The sequence below is a fragment of the Petaurus breviceps genome, unplaced genomic scaffold (genome assembly GCF_028583685.1).
Source record: "Petaurus breviceps papuanus isolate PSGF00001 unplaced genomic scaffold, PetGlider_PUasm1.0 90769, whole genome shotgun sequence".
Classification (NCBI taxonomy): Eukaryota; Metazoa; Chordata; class Mammalia; order Diprotodontia; family Petauridae; genus Petaurus; species Petaurus breviceps.
In genome coordinates, this window is record NW_027187341.1 from 1,503,668 (window position 1) to 1,520,470 (window position 16,803).

General features: G+C 40.8%; 1 protein-coding gene across 2 annotated transcripts in view; it reads left to right on the plus strand.

The window, feature by feature from the left end:
- The window catches only part of DIAPH3 (diaphanous related formin 3), a 516,072-nt gene that overhangs the window by 57,897 nt on the left and 441,372 nt on the right, over nt 1-16,803 (plus strand). The gene's annotated exons all lie outside the window — the stretch shown is intronic.

Below are 16,803 nucleotides of genomic sequence, written 5' to 3' on the forward strand. Positions count from 1 at the left end.
AGAGAGAGAGAGAGAGAGAGAGAGAGAGAGAGAGAGAGAGAGAGAGAAAGAGAGAATGAACCCAAACCAGATTTCTTCTTCTTAAGCCCGTAAATGACTAGGAATTCTTTTAATGGATATAGGATTGCTTGTCATAGAGAACTAACAAAGTATTACTTTTTGTTGTTTATTCTTCTATTACTCTTTACTGTAAGATAGCAATCACACATATTCTTTGCATGTAAAATTGCTTAATAATGTGAATAACCTTTTTTCAGAATGACTTGAGAGAAGGAACACAAAAAAAGGTGTTCTGCTGCAGCCATAAATTTGAATAATAGTTTGCTAGAAACATTAAAAAGGAATATCATGGGAAGCATTAATATTAAATCCCATCTCTTTAAGTTGCTTTGTTAGAGGTCTGCAAAGTATTTCACATTTCAAGGTTATTTCTTGAGTTACTGTATCAAAAAGTATTTGCTCAGAAGACTCATTTTGAATGCACTAGTGAATTATTTTTGTAGGTACCTCAAAGCAGAGAATTAAATTTAGCAAACATTTATTGACTACTGTGTGAAAGTCTTGGTGATACAAAGTTTAGTTAAGAGCAAACTACTCTCAGAGTGCTTATAGTCTGACAAGAGCTTAGAATACACAGATAAACATGAAATAAAATAAGCATATTAGAGTGGTAGAAAAGAAAGTTGCATATGCAACCTCGAGATGGGAAGTCTTCCTAGAGGAGGCAATCTGGTTTAGATTTTAAAGGATGTGGAGGAATTCAGTTATCAGATAAGGGATAGATGGCTTGTCAAGCATAGGCAGAAATATTAGGAAAGCTTGGAGACAGCAAACTATAGCAGTAGTTAGTCAGTGGTCAAGAGTAAGGTGAAGTCTGTGGCACTGTTTCAAAACAACTTTGACAAAATAAAGTAACAGCAGTCAAAAAGAGAGGTAAGGAAAGAAACATTCTTAGGGAAAGTAACACACCAAAGAACTGAATAATAAAAGAAGAGGCCCCCAATAAAAATAAAATAAATTAAACTAACATTTATCTGACACCTTTTATGTCTAAGGTATTTTGTTAGGAAAAGAGGATAGGAAGGCCAAAACCAAATTTAGACAAAAATAAAAGTGAAAACCTGCTGAAGTGTATATGCATTATTATGGAGTAAAAAAGTGAGAACTCTTTAGTAGCAAAGAACAAGAATGCAATAATAGCAGCTACATTTCTAGAGATGTAATCTAGATTGGATGTGAGAACTTCCATACAGAGTTAGAGGTCAGAGTCAATAAACATTTATTAAGTGCCTACTTTGTGCCAGGGGAAGGACTGGGGAAATAAAGAAAGGCATAAGATAGTCTCTGCCCTCAAGGCTCTGAAAATCTAATGGGTGAAGATACTTTAAAAAGAAGCTGAAAAGGGAGAGTAGTACCTAGTCCTGCTTCTGTGGTGGGGATAATCTGAGAATCTACAGAATGATGAATTTTTGAAGATCATGAAATTCAGGAGATTAACCTGGTAAGAAACTGGGTTGAATTCCCTGGGAAGACATTTCTCTTTCCAGATTTCTATCCCACATCCTCTTCAACAAGAGATAAGATCACTAAAGGAAGAATTCAGGAACATTAACATGAGAATATGTAGACAAGATGGTGGAAAATAATATTGAAGCAGTAGATTTTTTCAAGTGTAGAGTGGTTCATGCAGAAAGAAAAAAATGCAGAGATCAAGGAATAGATGATTTTCCATCTATTTTAAAATTTAAAAATTGTGCAACTGGAATAATAAACACATGACCATTGGAGTAAGCAATTCTTGGCATAGTTCTCGAACCTTGGCAGCTGCAATCATTGGATAGTGTTTTGGATATATAGTAATTAAAATTGTGACAGGGAGACTGGATAGCAATTCCACACAAGGTGAAGGCTTTTGAAATAATAATGGAAAGTTGAGTGAAAAACCTATTTCCCTGTGCCTTTACCTATACACTTATTGTGTGACCTATTGTATGCCTCTCTTTTAACTTAAGGCTTTGATGGCATCTTATGTCTTCCCTTCTTGGCTGCAACTCATTTTCATTGCTATCAGCATAAGTGAAGGGAATTTACCTTATTCATTTTTTGATCCTCTAAGAGTAAATAGCTGGGAGGGATGATAACCCTGAATTCACAATTTATCTTTTGTGCTGAGATCCTCAGTGGCTTTGTGGATAGAGTGTGGGGGCTGCAGTAGGGAAGACTAATCTTCCTTAGTTCAAATATGGCTTCATACACTTGCTATGCTAGCTGTGTGACCTTGGGCAAGTCATTTAATATCGCCCCTTCCCAGATTTGCCTAAGTTTCCTCTTCTGTAAAATGAGTTGGAGAATGAAATAGCAATCTACCCCAGTACCTTTTCCAAGAAAACTTCAAATGGGGTCATGAAGAGTTGGACATGATGGAAGTGAGCCAGGTTAGATATAAGCCTAACATCAATTCTCTGTTCCCCTTCTCCAATAGAGTTTCTCTGAAGCACTGAGCCAAATAAAGAAATAAATAACTTATCCCTTAAAACAAGGAGGGCTTTGAAATCATCCATTCCCGGTGATCTGAATAGGAGAAAAACACTATTATTGTTTGTGAGAGAACAATCAAAAAGTTTGGAAGCCTGATACAGAGTTAGTTGTTTTGATACCATGAAAGTAATGCTGTATTTGGAGTCAGAATGCCTGTGTTCAATTTCCAACCTTGCTTATTACTTGTGTGACCTTGGGCAAATCACTTGACCTCTTTGTATCTCAGTTTGCTCATACTTTAAATTATGGCTTGTATTAGATGGCCTACAAAGTCCTTTCCAGTTTCAAATTTATGATCTTATAATTACAGGATATTATTTCATTATAAGGGAAGGGGTAGACGGCAAGAAGTCTGACAGAGGAAGGCTGAGAGAAAAAATAAATCAAACACCAAGAAAACAAGAAAAAAAATAAGTAGGTAAAATAGAAGAGGTTTTAACACAATGAAATATTTTGTAATGTTGAAAGTGACTCAAAGCCCCCAGAGAGAAAGGAATTTTACAGGTCCCTCAGAAATAACAGTAATAAACTTTAGAATGACTGACTCCAAGAGAAATGAGAAAACTAAAGCATGGAAGGATGGAAATTAGAAGTCAGAGGTCTCAAAGAAGAAATATATAAGACAGATGAAACAATGGGCTATTTAGAACATGTGATCAAAAATCTCTCCTAAGAGCATATCTAGAATCCAAAATAGAGATCAGTGAAAATTTGACAAAACAATGGCAGTGCCATTGGAAGAATGCGTGAGTTGTGTGCAAATGAAAACAACTACCCCTGTGGATAGACTACTCAGAGATAATTTGAAGATCATTGGTCTTCCAAGAAAACAAAATGAATTGAAAAGCCCCAAATCCTTTTTTGCAAGAAATAGAAGAAAATTTTCCCAAAGTATTGAAAATAGAACACAAAGTAATAATACATAATACAGCATATTATGATATAATCCATAGCCAAAAGAAAAACTCCAAGCTTAAATCCCCAAAGAATATTATTTTTTAAGCTTAATAATTAGACAATTATTATTACTACTAATAGTTCTAGCTCACATTTATATAATGCTTTAAGGTTTTCAAGGCACTTTTATATACATAATCTTAATTCATTCTCAGAACAACCCTGAAACATAGATGCTTTTATTAGCCCCTTCTTACAGATGAGAGAGTTTAGGATCACAGAGTTTAAGTGATTTGCCTAGAGTCCTACAACTAGAGTCTGAAGCATATCTTTTTGAATAAAGTGAATTTACCAAGTTCTCTTGGCAGCCAAGATACAGGCTTTTAGCAATTAATTAAAATCAGTTTTAATGCTCTATGACTATGACTTGGGTTTAAGTCCCCACCTCTGACACATACTGATACATATTGTTGAGGTTTGGGGTTTAGGGGTGCTTGAGAACCCAAAATACCGAATAAACGATTCACCATAATGGGTAGACTCTTAAGAAGCTAAGTATTTGTTATACTTGTATTGACAAGCAGGCCAAAACAATCTGACACAGAGTGAGTCTAGGGATCATCTCTTTTCCAGCGGGCTTAAAACCTTGAGCCCACTGCCATGATCATCTTTCTTTAGTCTGAAAGAGAGAGATGGCCAAATGACCATCCTTTTATTAAAATGCTGGCATTATTAATAAAATGATTAAATTATTCAGAAATGATGTTTCTTGAACCTTTTTAAATACCACAGACCACTTATTCTGTTGAAGGAATGGGTTTTGGCCTTATGTCTATTAGGTTTCTATATATCTTGGATACCAAACTCTAAGAAATTTACTAGATTCGCCCCCTCCATTCTACTGCTTATCTTCTTAACCTAGATGCATTAGTTTTGTTTATGCAGAAAAATTTTCAATTTTATATAATCAAAATAATCTATTTTACCCTTTGTAATTTCCTGTATTTTGTTTTTGGTTGTGGATACATTTTCTGCCTACAGCTGCAAAAGACATATGATCTGCTTCTCTGATGATTTTTTAAATAATATCTTTATTATTTAGATCCATTTTGAATTTATTGTAGAATATGGCACATGATTATTTAAGCCTATTTTCAGCCAGATTGCTTTCCATTTTCCCCAGCCATTTTTACTGAATAAGAAATTTTAAAGTTATTTATGTTTTTGGTTTTACTGAATACTGGGTTACTGAATTCCATTCTTTTTGATTTTTCCTTATCTAGTTTGTTCCACTAATCTTTTTTTAACCAGAGCCAAATGGTTTTGATGACTACTGCGTTTTCACATAGTTTGAGTCCTAGAAGTGATATTCTTCCTTCATTTCTACCTTTTTTCCCATTATTTTCCTTGATGTTCTAGATCTTTTGTTTCTCAAAATGAATGTTTTATTTTATTATAAATTACAAATTAATTTTTAATGCAAAATTTCTATATTTTATTTTTATTTATTTATAATTTTTATTAAATGGTTTATAATTTATAAAATTTTAAGTTATATAAAAATAATATATTTATAATACATAACATATAAATATATAATATATTTATATAACATAATTAAATATATAAATAAATAATAATATATTAAATATAAAATTATAACATTTTATTAAATTCCATAAAGTATGACTTTGAGAGTTTAATTTTTATTTGTGTTAAATCTTAAAATTAACTTTGTTAGTAATGTTGTCATTTTTTATAATATTGTCACGGCCCAGCCTTGAGCTTTTTAAATTGTTCTAGTTGAAGATTTTTTACATTTTGTATGTAGTAATTTTTTTTCCATCATCTCATAGATGTGTTTCTTATGAACAACAGATTATGGGATTATGGGGTTTTGTTTCCTTATCTAATTTGTTACTGTCTTTTTTTATTGTATTATTTAATCAATTTGCATTTAAAATTATGAGTTAGATTTGATTTTTTTTCTACATTTGTGTATCCAGTGTTTTTCCGCAATTAGAATTTTTTGTTTTGTTTCCTTCAGCCAGTATTTTGTTTCTAGGATATGAGATTAGTTTTCCTTAGGATACTGGGACTAGTTTTCCTCATCTACTTCAAGGTAACCTTATTTCCACAGGCTCTCTCTGTAGCAATTTTAAATAGTTTCTTTTTTTGTTTATGTTGTCTTTTTTTGTAACATTCAGAAGAACTGATGATTATTGTGGTTCTTATTTTATAGCCTGCTACTTGCCTATCATTATTATTTCTGTTAATATTTTAGTTGATTCTTTAGGGTTCTCTAAGTAAAGTTGGTATCTGCCAGGGTCCCTCTGCCCGTGGAATCCTCACCTGCCCTACGGTCCTCTACTTACCCATATCCTTACCCATATCCTTACCCATATCCGGGTCTTCGGTCGTCACCGGCCCCTTGAGGGGAACAATCACCAGACAGAGAGCGGAGGGAGTTTTTGGGGGGTGTTTAAAGGGGGAACAATCACCAGACAGAGAGCGGAGGGAGTTTTTGGGGGGTGTTTATTCTCCACTGATTACATCGCATCTCGCGTCTTGCGTCTCGCGTCTCCCCTCTACTTCCGCCCTAGGGCCTTTATAGCCCTTCCCGACCCTTCTCGCCCAATCATCAGTCCCAACAGCATTTATCACCATATATGGGCTCCTGGTTATACTAGTCTTCTTCTCTGCCCCTGGGGCGGGGCAGGGTCCCTTTACAATCTCCCCCTTTTTTCTTTAAAGCAAACTGAGCACTAAAAGGAAATGCAGCCAAGCACAGGCGGGCTCGGGTAGAAGATCCTCCCGGTGGCCATAGGGCGGGGTTCTGACGCTTGGTGCGAGGGCCTCTGGCTTAGGTCGCCTCTGTCTCACTCGAACCTTACCCGTCCTAGGAATCAGACACTCTTGACCCTGTCTTAGGCGGCCGAGGAGTGAGGAGTTGCCCGTCATGGAGGGTGCCTCGTCTTACCCCGAGTGTCAAGCGTCCCCCCATGCCTCAAACCAGACCTGGGGATCGTCTCCCTGAGACATAGCCATCAATGCTCGCTGCGTTAAAAGCATATACCCACGGTTTTGCCGTCGAAGTCGGCACACACACCACAAAAGAAGGAAAAGAAGAAGCACAAAAACTAACAGGGACGAGGTCAAACCACCCCACTGGGTGAACCAGGAGACAGTGTAACGTTACTATGAAATGCGGATAAGTTAAAGCTCGGGGAATCGCCACCCTCCACCCCCGACCAGGTACCATTCCCGACCCCGACCTGTCCCCCATTGACCATCCCCAGGGGGCGAACATCTGAGTAGGAGCCATTCACCCCGCACAGTAACCAGAGGTCAAAGGGGTTGGCAGTGGCTCCGGGATCCGCATACTGGAGAAAGCGTGAGGACACGCTTGCTTGGCTACTGGAATTTCCTGCGAAGATCGGTTTGGGATCCTGACAAGTCCAGTTAAGTGGCCTGCCAGTCGTGACATTGGCCGAGGGAATAGGAGGGGAGAAGGTGTACAATCAAACGGCAACGACGGAAGACCAAAGGAGGAGTTCGAGGAGAAGAAGCGAGGGAAGGTCCGAGCTGAATGTGTCACCGGCAGCGGCCGCGGGAAGGCTGACAGGACGCCCCATCTCAGGTGCTCCTCATCTGCCATCCCTCCTATGCAGTGAAGCAGGATCCCCAGAAGTAGCACAGCGCCTGAAAGACACAAAAACACAAAACTCCCTCTCACCCCTCGTTTGGAGGAGGGGTGGAGCCCTGTCATTCCACATCCCTAACTCTGTGAAGAGGAACCCATTGCGGGGTTGCTTTCTCGTCATCCTCGGGCCGGAAGGAGAGGTGGCCGAGCTTGCGCTCCACCACCGTCACTGGGCCATGCCAATTGCCCTCAAGGTCTTTCCACAGCATCTTCGTGCTGGGCAGGGCGCGGCTAGGCGATGGGAGTTGTACCAGTGACGGCGTGGGCTGGGCGTGGGAAGACCAAAATCTCTGGGCCGCAGTGGACCCGTCCTCTCTTACTTGTAGGAAGTTCATAGTAAAAACTGCCTGAGCCAGCTCCTGACGTGTGACGGAGCGGGGAGTTCCCCTCTTTTGTTTGGCAAGCACGACCTTAAGGGTGTGGTTGGCCCGCTCAACAATCGCCTGTCCCGTAGGGTTATAGGGGAAGCCAGTGAGCTTCTCAGCTGTAAGGGGCCACTGGTCCACCCAGACCGGGTCCGGATTTATCCAGGTCAAACGGGGGGCGAAGCTCAAGGCAGTGGCCCCGACCCATTTCCCGGAGGGGGGTCCGAGGTTGTTAAATACATGCCCATCTGAGAAAGAAGGTCCCTGCCCCACAGGGCATAGGGGAGATCTGGCAAACACAAAGGTGTAAAGAAGCCCTCCAGGTCTTCCATGGCCCATGGCAGGGGGCGGGCAGCCTGCTTGGCTCTTTTGCTCCCGCCTACTCCTCTGACATTTAGAGTGGGGAGAGTCAGGGGCCAGTTTTTGTGCCATTGGGCGGCGTTAATAACCGAGCAATCCGCACCCGTGTCAACCAGACCGAGGACGGGGACACCAGAAACCAGAACGACCATAGAGGGGCGGGTCGAGGAAATTCAATGCGTCCAATTTAGGCTGGGGTGGGTCTCGCTTCCTTTGTCAACTAGGGGTAAAGCCTTGCCAAGCAGCTGGCCACTATGCAAGGGGGTAGGAAAATCATGGGGATTAAGCAAAATCACAGGATCCTTGGAAGACTCAACAATCTGCGTAGGGGTTATAAAATCAACCAGGCCCTCCACTCCAATAACTAGTGCGGGATAGAAGGGACAAGAGGCAGGGACAGGTGTTCGCCCCCCCGGAGGGAGGTGGAAGGGCTGATTTGGGGGGGTCCCAAGAGGAGGGGCCATCAGAACCGGGGAGGTCGGGCCGCCTGAGGGGGCTGCGGAGGGGGAACGGCGGTCGTCCCCCTCCACCCCCGTTTCCCTGTGTGGCAGCCATGGAATCCGGGGCATCCCCAGGGGGGGTGCTTGAGGGCCTTAAAGGCGAGGACCCCGGATTTTTGAGGCGGCAATACTTAGCCACGTGACCTGGCCTTCCACATGCGAAACACTTGGGGGAGCTCTTGCGAGGAACGGCGTGGCATTGAGCCTTGAAATGGCCGCTCTGGCCACACCCAAAACAAACTTTACTGGCCGCACGGGCGGGGTCAGAAGAAAGCCGTTGGACGGCTGCCAGGATGTTACTGTCTCTCTCAGCACTGGCCAAAACCAGCTTTTCTAGGGCTTGGACCAGTGCGTTATCTCTGGAGGCGGCTACTGCAGCCGACTGTGTTAAGGGGTCGTCTGGAGGCAGGTCCATAAGCTTATCCACTATGTCAGAAAGAGGGGCATCGGAGGGCAGTGCGTTAACGGCAGCCGCCTCCCGAGAGCGGAGGCCCTCCTTCACCAGTTGTCTAATCAACGGTTCCATGGCTCTGCCCTCCCCGATGGATCGATGGACAGTCTCCTGGACCTCATTAACAAAGGAGAGAGGGGACTGGCCGGGCCTCTGTTTCAACCCTACCAGCTTGGTCCCAGACCCCTGGCCCCTAACCGAGGCTTTCTCCCAAGCCCTCATATGGGCCTCCTGGACATCGTCCAGGTCGGCATGTCCATAGGCTAGTTGGACTGCCGGGTTAGCAAAGTGCCCGGTCCCGCAAATCAAGTCCTCCATATCTTGCGGGGCCCTCTGAGGTCTGAGCGGGGCAATTCGCCGGGCCTCTCTCCGAAGCTGCGCCTGGTAGGCTAGGTATGTGGATGGTTCCAGACAAGCCACCGCCAGCCCGTCGAAATCAGCGGGCGTCCAGGGGTGGGCAGCAACTAAATTGGCAAGCAGCTTCTTGACATAGGGAGAGGCTGGGCCATATGTGGTCACAGCTTCTTTAAAGTCTTTCAGGGCCTTATATTGGATGGGGGCATGAGTGCGACCTCCCGTCAAGGGATCAGTCAAAATCGGGAACATGTCCCAGCAGTCAAAGTCAACCTCCGCCCCCGCCTCTGCGGCCAGACGGAGGCTCCGCCTCAAAAGTCCTTCCCCCGCACTCGGAGGGACCGCCCCTTGAGGGCAGTAAGAGGGGGGTGTCGTGACTTCCGGGAGGGGCCCTCCATGGTTCCGTGAAGGAGGCGGAAGAGGGCCCCACCCTTCAACATGCGGCGTCTCCAGGGGCGCCATCTTAGAGGAGCACGGGACTGGAGGGAGGGGGGATCTCCACCCTTCATCTTCCCGATCGTCGGCCACCCTTGGGTGGACCCCCTTACCTGGATTCTGAGCCCTCTCTCTCCTCCTTCTGGTTTCTCGGGGGAACCTTGCTGTCTCTTCTTCCTCTGACTCGCTCAACACCGGGGCTGATTCTCGGGCAACCTTTTCCAGGTCCCCCCACGGGTATTTAGGGCGATAGTTCCTGTTCCCGTCCTTAGATTCCTCATGGCCCCCGGACCTCTCTGAGTCTGACCCCGCTAGAGACGCACCGCACTGGGTGCTAACTGAGCACGGCAGGGGGGGCGGATCTGGGGCGGTCACCGCTGCCGCCACGATTTTGAAGACCCTGAAGTCTTCGGGTGACAAAAACCCTGGGCACGTCTGATTATAAGACGCCATCTGTTGACCTACAGCCTGCCACTTATGCGGCTGTAAGCCCGAGGGTTTCACCCAGGGGCAGATCACCAGAACCTTCTCAATAAACTGCCTGCAAGTCTTTATAGGGAGTTTAGCGCCCCGCTGTGCGCACAGCTTATAAAGCTGGGCGGTCAAGACCCCCTTCTCCTCCGCTCGAAACACAGGGATACTAAGCCCTGAACCCATACTGTCCTCTTCCCGAGAATCCTTTTCTCGAGGCTGTCTGGTGGCTAACGCAGACCAGCTGCAGTTAGCAGACCGTCCGCCGGCTAGGTGGGATGTCCTCCCCGGGCCCAAGCGCTCAGGTCCCTGTCAGGTCCCTGTTCGGGCGCCAGAATGCCGGGGTCCCTCTGCCCGTGGAATCCTCACCTGCCCTACGGTCCTCTACTTACCCATATCCGGGTCTTCGGTCGTCACCGGCCCCTTGAGGGGAACAATCACCAGACAGAGAGCGGAGGGAGTTTTTGGGGGGTGTTTATTCTCCACTGATTACATCGCGTCTCGCGTCTCCCCTCTACTTCCGCCCTAGGGCCTTTATAGCCCTTCCCGACCCTTCTCGCCCAATCATCAGTCCCAACAGCATTTATCACCATATATGGGCTCTTGGTTATACTAGTCTTCTTCTCCGCCCCTGGGGCGGGGCAGGGTCCCTTTACAGGTATCATTTGCAAAATGTAACATTTTTGTTTCTTCTTTGTCTATACTCTTCCCTTCCCCCCATTTCCTTTTCTTTTTATAATAGCTGGCTTTAATATCCAAATATTTGTTCATCACTGATATACTACGTCTTACACTGATTTATATATTTTTTAGATGCTATTTGTCATATTAAAGAATGGTTCATGTATTCATATGCTTTTTAAGTGTTTTTAATGTGCAATTTTTCTTTTGGAAAAGAATCTGTTGATTATATGCATCTATTGATCTAAATTGATTTTCGTTTTTGTTATTAATATGTCCTATTTTTATAACTTTTGAAATATTGAGGTAATCCTGAATTTCTGGTATAAATTCAGTTAACAGATTTTTTCATTTTGTGGTGGTGACCTCTTAAAATATTCTATTTAATGTTTTCTTCATTGATATTCATTGATCTGCAGTGTTTTTTTTTGCTTTATCTTTCTTTGATTTATATATCAGAACCACATTTGTCTCATGCAAGGATTTTGGTAGGATAGCTTTTTTCCTCCTTTTAAAAAATAATTTATATAATATTGTAGCTAATTATTCTTTAAATATTTGATAAAATTTTGTTGAAAATCTGTTTGGTCTGAGGTATAAATCCTCTCACTGAAAATATAAGAATAGACTCTCACAAGCTGGTTTGAGCTGGCTTCAGCACACCCCTGGTGTAAACCTATTTTCTTCCAGACTGCTTTCTAGGTAAGTGTCTTAGTAGTTTTTGTCGAATCTTGAGGTCTTTGATCCATAATGAGGGTCAAACATTGTACTGTGTTTTTGTTTGCTTCTATGTGTTGTCTAATATGTTCCAATGATCATTCACTCTATTTGTCAACCAGTACCAGATTGTTCTAATGATTACTTCTTTGTAGTCCAGTTTGAGATCTGGCACTGATTGAGTCTCTTCCTTTTTTTTTTTTTTCCTTCCCCATTGCTACCCTTAAGATTTTTGACATTTTGGTTTTCCATTTGATTTCATTATTTTTTTTTCTAGCCTTATAAAATATGCTTTTGTGAGTTTGGTATAGTACTGATAAATAAGTTTCTTTTGGTAGTATTATCTTTTATTATCTTGGCTTTACCTAATCTTGAGCAATTAAAGTTTCTCTAATTATTGAGGTTTGTCTTTATTTCTGCAAAGACTGTTTTATAATTAGATTAACCTCTGGGTGAATATGGCAGGCACTAAGTAGAAACTTAGTAGATACTAATATGGCAAATAGCATCTAATTAATTCCAAGTATTTCATAGCTTCTGTTATTTTGAATAGTATTTGCTTCCCCATTTCTTTTTGAAGTGTTTTATTTGTCACATAAGGAATGCTGTTTATTCATTTGTATTTATCTTATGTCCTGCCACTTGGGTTAATTAAAATTTCAATTAAATTTTAGTTGTCTACCTAGGATTCTTTATATCATCTGCAAAGAGCAGTTATTTTGTTTTCTCTTATATTTATTGCTTTAATTCTCCCTTATTGCCTTTATTTCTTTTTCTTGTCTTATCAATCACTAGCAATTCTAGCATTTTGTTAAATAGTAGTTTTAATAATAGGCATCTTTCCTTTTTGCCCCTGATCTTACTGGAAAGACCACTAACTTTTTCATCATTTCATATATAATATTTGTTCTTAGGTTTAGATAAGTACTATTTCACATGCTAAGGAAAGCTCCAGTTGTTCCTATGATTTCTAGAGTACCAAACTAATAATTGAATTTTAAAATTTTGAAACATTTAAAATTTTGTTTTAAACTTAGGTTCTTTGACTTATATTCTTTGAATATAGTACATCACTTGGTTCACTAATAAAAGAAAGCTAATAAAAATGCTAGCCCAAATTGGTATGTTTTAAATGTTTTTATTGATGTGTTTTGTTTTTAATATCACCTTTGTCTTCAAATAATATCCCATCCTTATCAATCCATCCCTTGAAATAAAAGATACAAAAAAAAAGAGAAAAGGTTGTATAGCACAATTCACCAACAATGTTCTGTATCCATTGTACCCCTGTCTTGAAAAGAAGGGAGAGATGTACATTTTCTCATCTCTTCTTGGTACATGCTTGGTCATAATAATTATACAGTGTTCAGTTTTATTCTGTTCATATTGTTGAAATAACTTAATATATTTTTTCCTGATTCTTTTTTCCCCCTGAAATTATGACATTTCATGCTCTTAAATTCATGTTAAACATATCTTTCAGTGCAGTAATTCTGTTACATTCTTGTACCAAAATTTGTTTATAGATAGGCATCTATGTTGTTTCTTCTTCTTGGCCACCAAAAAAGGGGCTGCTATGAATATTTTGGGACCTTTCTGTCATTAGCCTTTTTGAGATATTAGCCTAGCATGTGATCTCTGGGTTGTTTATTTTAAGTCATTTCTTTAGCATAATTTCAACTTGTTTTCCAGAATGGTTGGGCTAATTAGCAATTTTATGAACCATGTATTAGTATATTCCTCTTGTAGTAGCACCTCCAAAACTGACTATTCCAGACTTTGGTCATCTTTGTTTTACTATGTTTTTGAAGATTTTTTCCCCTAGAATTTCAGTGTGAATTTAAAGAAAAAATTGTTTTTGCAAGTATAGAATGGTCATTTATTGGGTTAATTACCTTTCAAGGAAATTTGTAGTCTCTCTCCTTGGTACTAAGATTCTTACTATCACACATTCTTCACACTTAATGAAATGTTAAGATGACTAATAACTGCATTATCTCTTCCTTTCCTTTTAAATGTTAAAATATACATGACAGTGCTGTCAATTAGGACACCATGTTTGAACTATTACAAAAAGTTCTCTGTGTCTAAAAATCCAGATAAGGTTCTTTAGTGTCTGCTTTTTGTTTAATTAATTTTATTTAAACTGTCAGCACTGATTATCACTGTGATTATTCAGTATGAGATAATACTCAATAGGGTGCTCATTTAACTCTCCTTGAAGATAAGTGATATTAATTTACAAACTCAATTCATTGAAGACAAAGCAGTAGCTACAATAATTAACATGTCTTATTACCTCCAAATGACATTACAGTATAATCCCCATGTGTTTATAACTAATTCTTTGAAGATTGTAAATCAATTAGAAATAATTTATTAATATTCTTTAACTTTTTACATTATTACTAATTAATTTTTAGGTGATTTTTTTTCTTTTTCACTTTATATCTTGTTAGTGCTCATTTGTTCTTTCTTTGTCTCTCTCTCTTTTTATTTTCATTTTACTCACCTGAGCCTGTCAGGTAGGATACACTTGCTGGTAAGGAAGTGAACTTACAGTGTCCTTGCTTTCCTGGGCCATCTATTCCATCCTGTTCCCTCCCAGTACCAACTATGGTCTCCTGCAACTTCATCTGTATTTTACTTTCTGACCATTCCACCAGGCATGTACTCCCTTTCCCTTCCCAGTTATACAGTGCTTCCTCATGTCCTGGGAGAAATCCATCTTGAAGCCATACCCCTAGGGATTGGAACACCTGCTCTATAGATGCTTCATCTTAAAACTTTTCCTTTATCTCTCCTCTATTTCCTTGTACTCACTGAGAACTGGTTCCTTCCTGATGACACAGTTTCTCTGGCCACCCCAGTTTCTAGCATTGTAAGCATTTTTCCTCATTCTTACTCATTGGTTAAGGAGGGGAACTAGGAATATTTCTTGTTTCTCACTGCTGTTTCCAGACTCTATTTCCTGTAGCTTGGGAACTTCTCCTCCTTTGAGGTTCACTCAACCCCATATTTCTAGTAGCTTTTTTCTTTTTCTTTCTTTTTTTTTTAAATCAATTGGGGTTAAGTAACTTGCTCAAGGTTACATGGCCAGTTATTTCTGGGTGTGGTGCTAAGTATCAGAGTCCAGATTCGATCCCAGGTCATCCCGACACTGGGGCCGGTGCTCTTACTAGCTGAGCCACCTGGCTGCCCTCTAATAGCTATTCTCTACTGAATTCCAGCACAATTTCTTTCTTTTCTCAGTGAGTTCAGTACCTAGGTTTTTCTCTCTTTCAGAAGTCCTGCCCTCATACAAGGGAACTTCATTATGCATAATGATACTCCCTTAAACATCCTAAACTTACAACTATTCCACTTTCATGTTCATTAACTCTGAAATTCCCTTATCTGATCAAAATCTGTTGTCATTCCATCCCTCCTTCTGTCTTTCAATCCTTAACTTTGTTCTTGTGTCCTCATCAAGACCTTTAGTCCTTCTACTCCTTGTTTTTTTTTCCCCAGGTAATACTCCTTCCTTGGCTTACCTCTCTTCTTTCTCCATCTTGTGCCATGGGAGAACCAGTTCAATTCTACCCTGCCATCTTCTTTCATGTCTCTTGTCCCTTTTATCCTGTTGGTGATCTTGCTTTGACAAAGCCACAACTTTGGACTGCTCCTACCAACTGCTGACCTTTTTTCCTATTCATATGTTGCCAAATGAAGCAGAGTAAACTGATAAAACTATACTGACTGGTGCCATTACAAATTTATGTTAAATATTCTCAACTGGGCTCTCATCGATGCAGAGCAATCCTTTTACCCTTCTTTAATTTATTTAGCATCCCACTCACCACAGTGGCTTTTCCAATCCTTTCTTAGCAAACTTCTCATAGCTTCACTTCCTCCCACCCTCTCACCTGAGACTATTGCCTATTTTACTGAAAAATTTGAGACTATTGATTGAGATCTTCCTCTTCTCTCCTTTTCTTCCCTCCTCATCTGGCACCACTCAGATATGTTCCTTTATTATCTCTTTCACCCCTGTCTCATATGAAGAAGTGACTCTTGAAATGCAATTGCTCTTTCCAAAGATATTAATGATCTCTTAATTGCCAAATCTAATCCTCATCTATCTTGATCCCTCTGTAGTCTTTGACATTGTTATTCACCTTCTCCTTCATACTCTTTTCATTAGGTTTTCATGACAGGCAGAAGGTGTACTCTTTTCTTCCTTTTCTATACTATTTCCCTTGGTGATCTTGTCAACTCCAGTGAATTCAATGATCATTTCTGTGCAGTGATTTTGGAATTACTTATCCAGCTCTAACCTCTCTCCTAACCTCCAGTCTTATACCTTCAACTGCTTACTGGACATCTTGAACTGTATTCCTTAGACAGCTTAAAATCAACGTATCTAAAAATGAACTTGTCTTTCTCCCTAAGTCCTCCATTATTCCTGACTTCCTTATTATTTTTGAGGGCACCACCATCCTCCCAGGCATCCAGGTGACTAGGTGTCATCCTTCACTTCTCACTTTGTTTCACTCCACCACATAGGCAATCTGGTCCTCTTGATTTTTCCTTTGTAACATCTCTCGTATATACTCTCTTCTCTCTTCGGGCACTTCTACCACCCTGATGCAGGTTGGTGCTTTAAATTTCTTTTGTTATCTACTTATTTGTCAAATAGATCTTCTTATAACACATTTCTATTTTCTTTTTGTCTTTTTGGAGGCGGAAAGGCAGGGCAATAGGGGTTAAGTGATCTGCACAAGGTCACACAGCTAGTAAGTGTTAAGTGTCTGAGGTCGTATTTGAACTCAGGTCCTCCTGACTCCAGGGTCAGTGCTCTTTTCACTGCACCACTTAGCTGCCTCCAAAAGTACATTTCTTACTATGTTACCCCACTATTCACTAAAATCTCTTTCCTACCTATTATCTCCAGGATTAAATATAAAATCCTCTTTTTACCTCTTAAAAATCCTTTATAACTTGGCCTTTTACTACTTTTCCACTCTTATACCTTATTCGCCTGCCTTCTTATATCACTCAGCCTTCTTATTGTTCCCTGCACACACTATTCTCAATCACTATACTTTAGGCATTTTCACTGGATAACACTGATTCCTCAAATTCCCTCCCTGTTTTTGTCTCTGGATTTCCCTGATTTTCCAGCTTCAAATCAAATGTGACTTCAGTAGACTGATGATGAATCATGCTTTCCATCTCTAGTAGATAGGTGTAAGGGAATCAAAATGAAATGTTTTCAGGCATCGCCGATGTGTTGGTTTGTTTTACTTAAGTGTATTTATTTATCAGAGTTTTATTTATTTGTTTATTAAA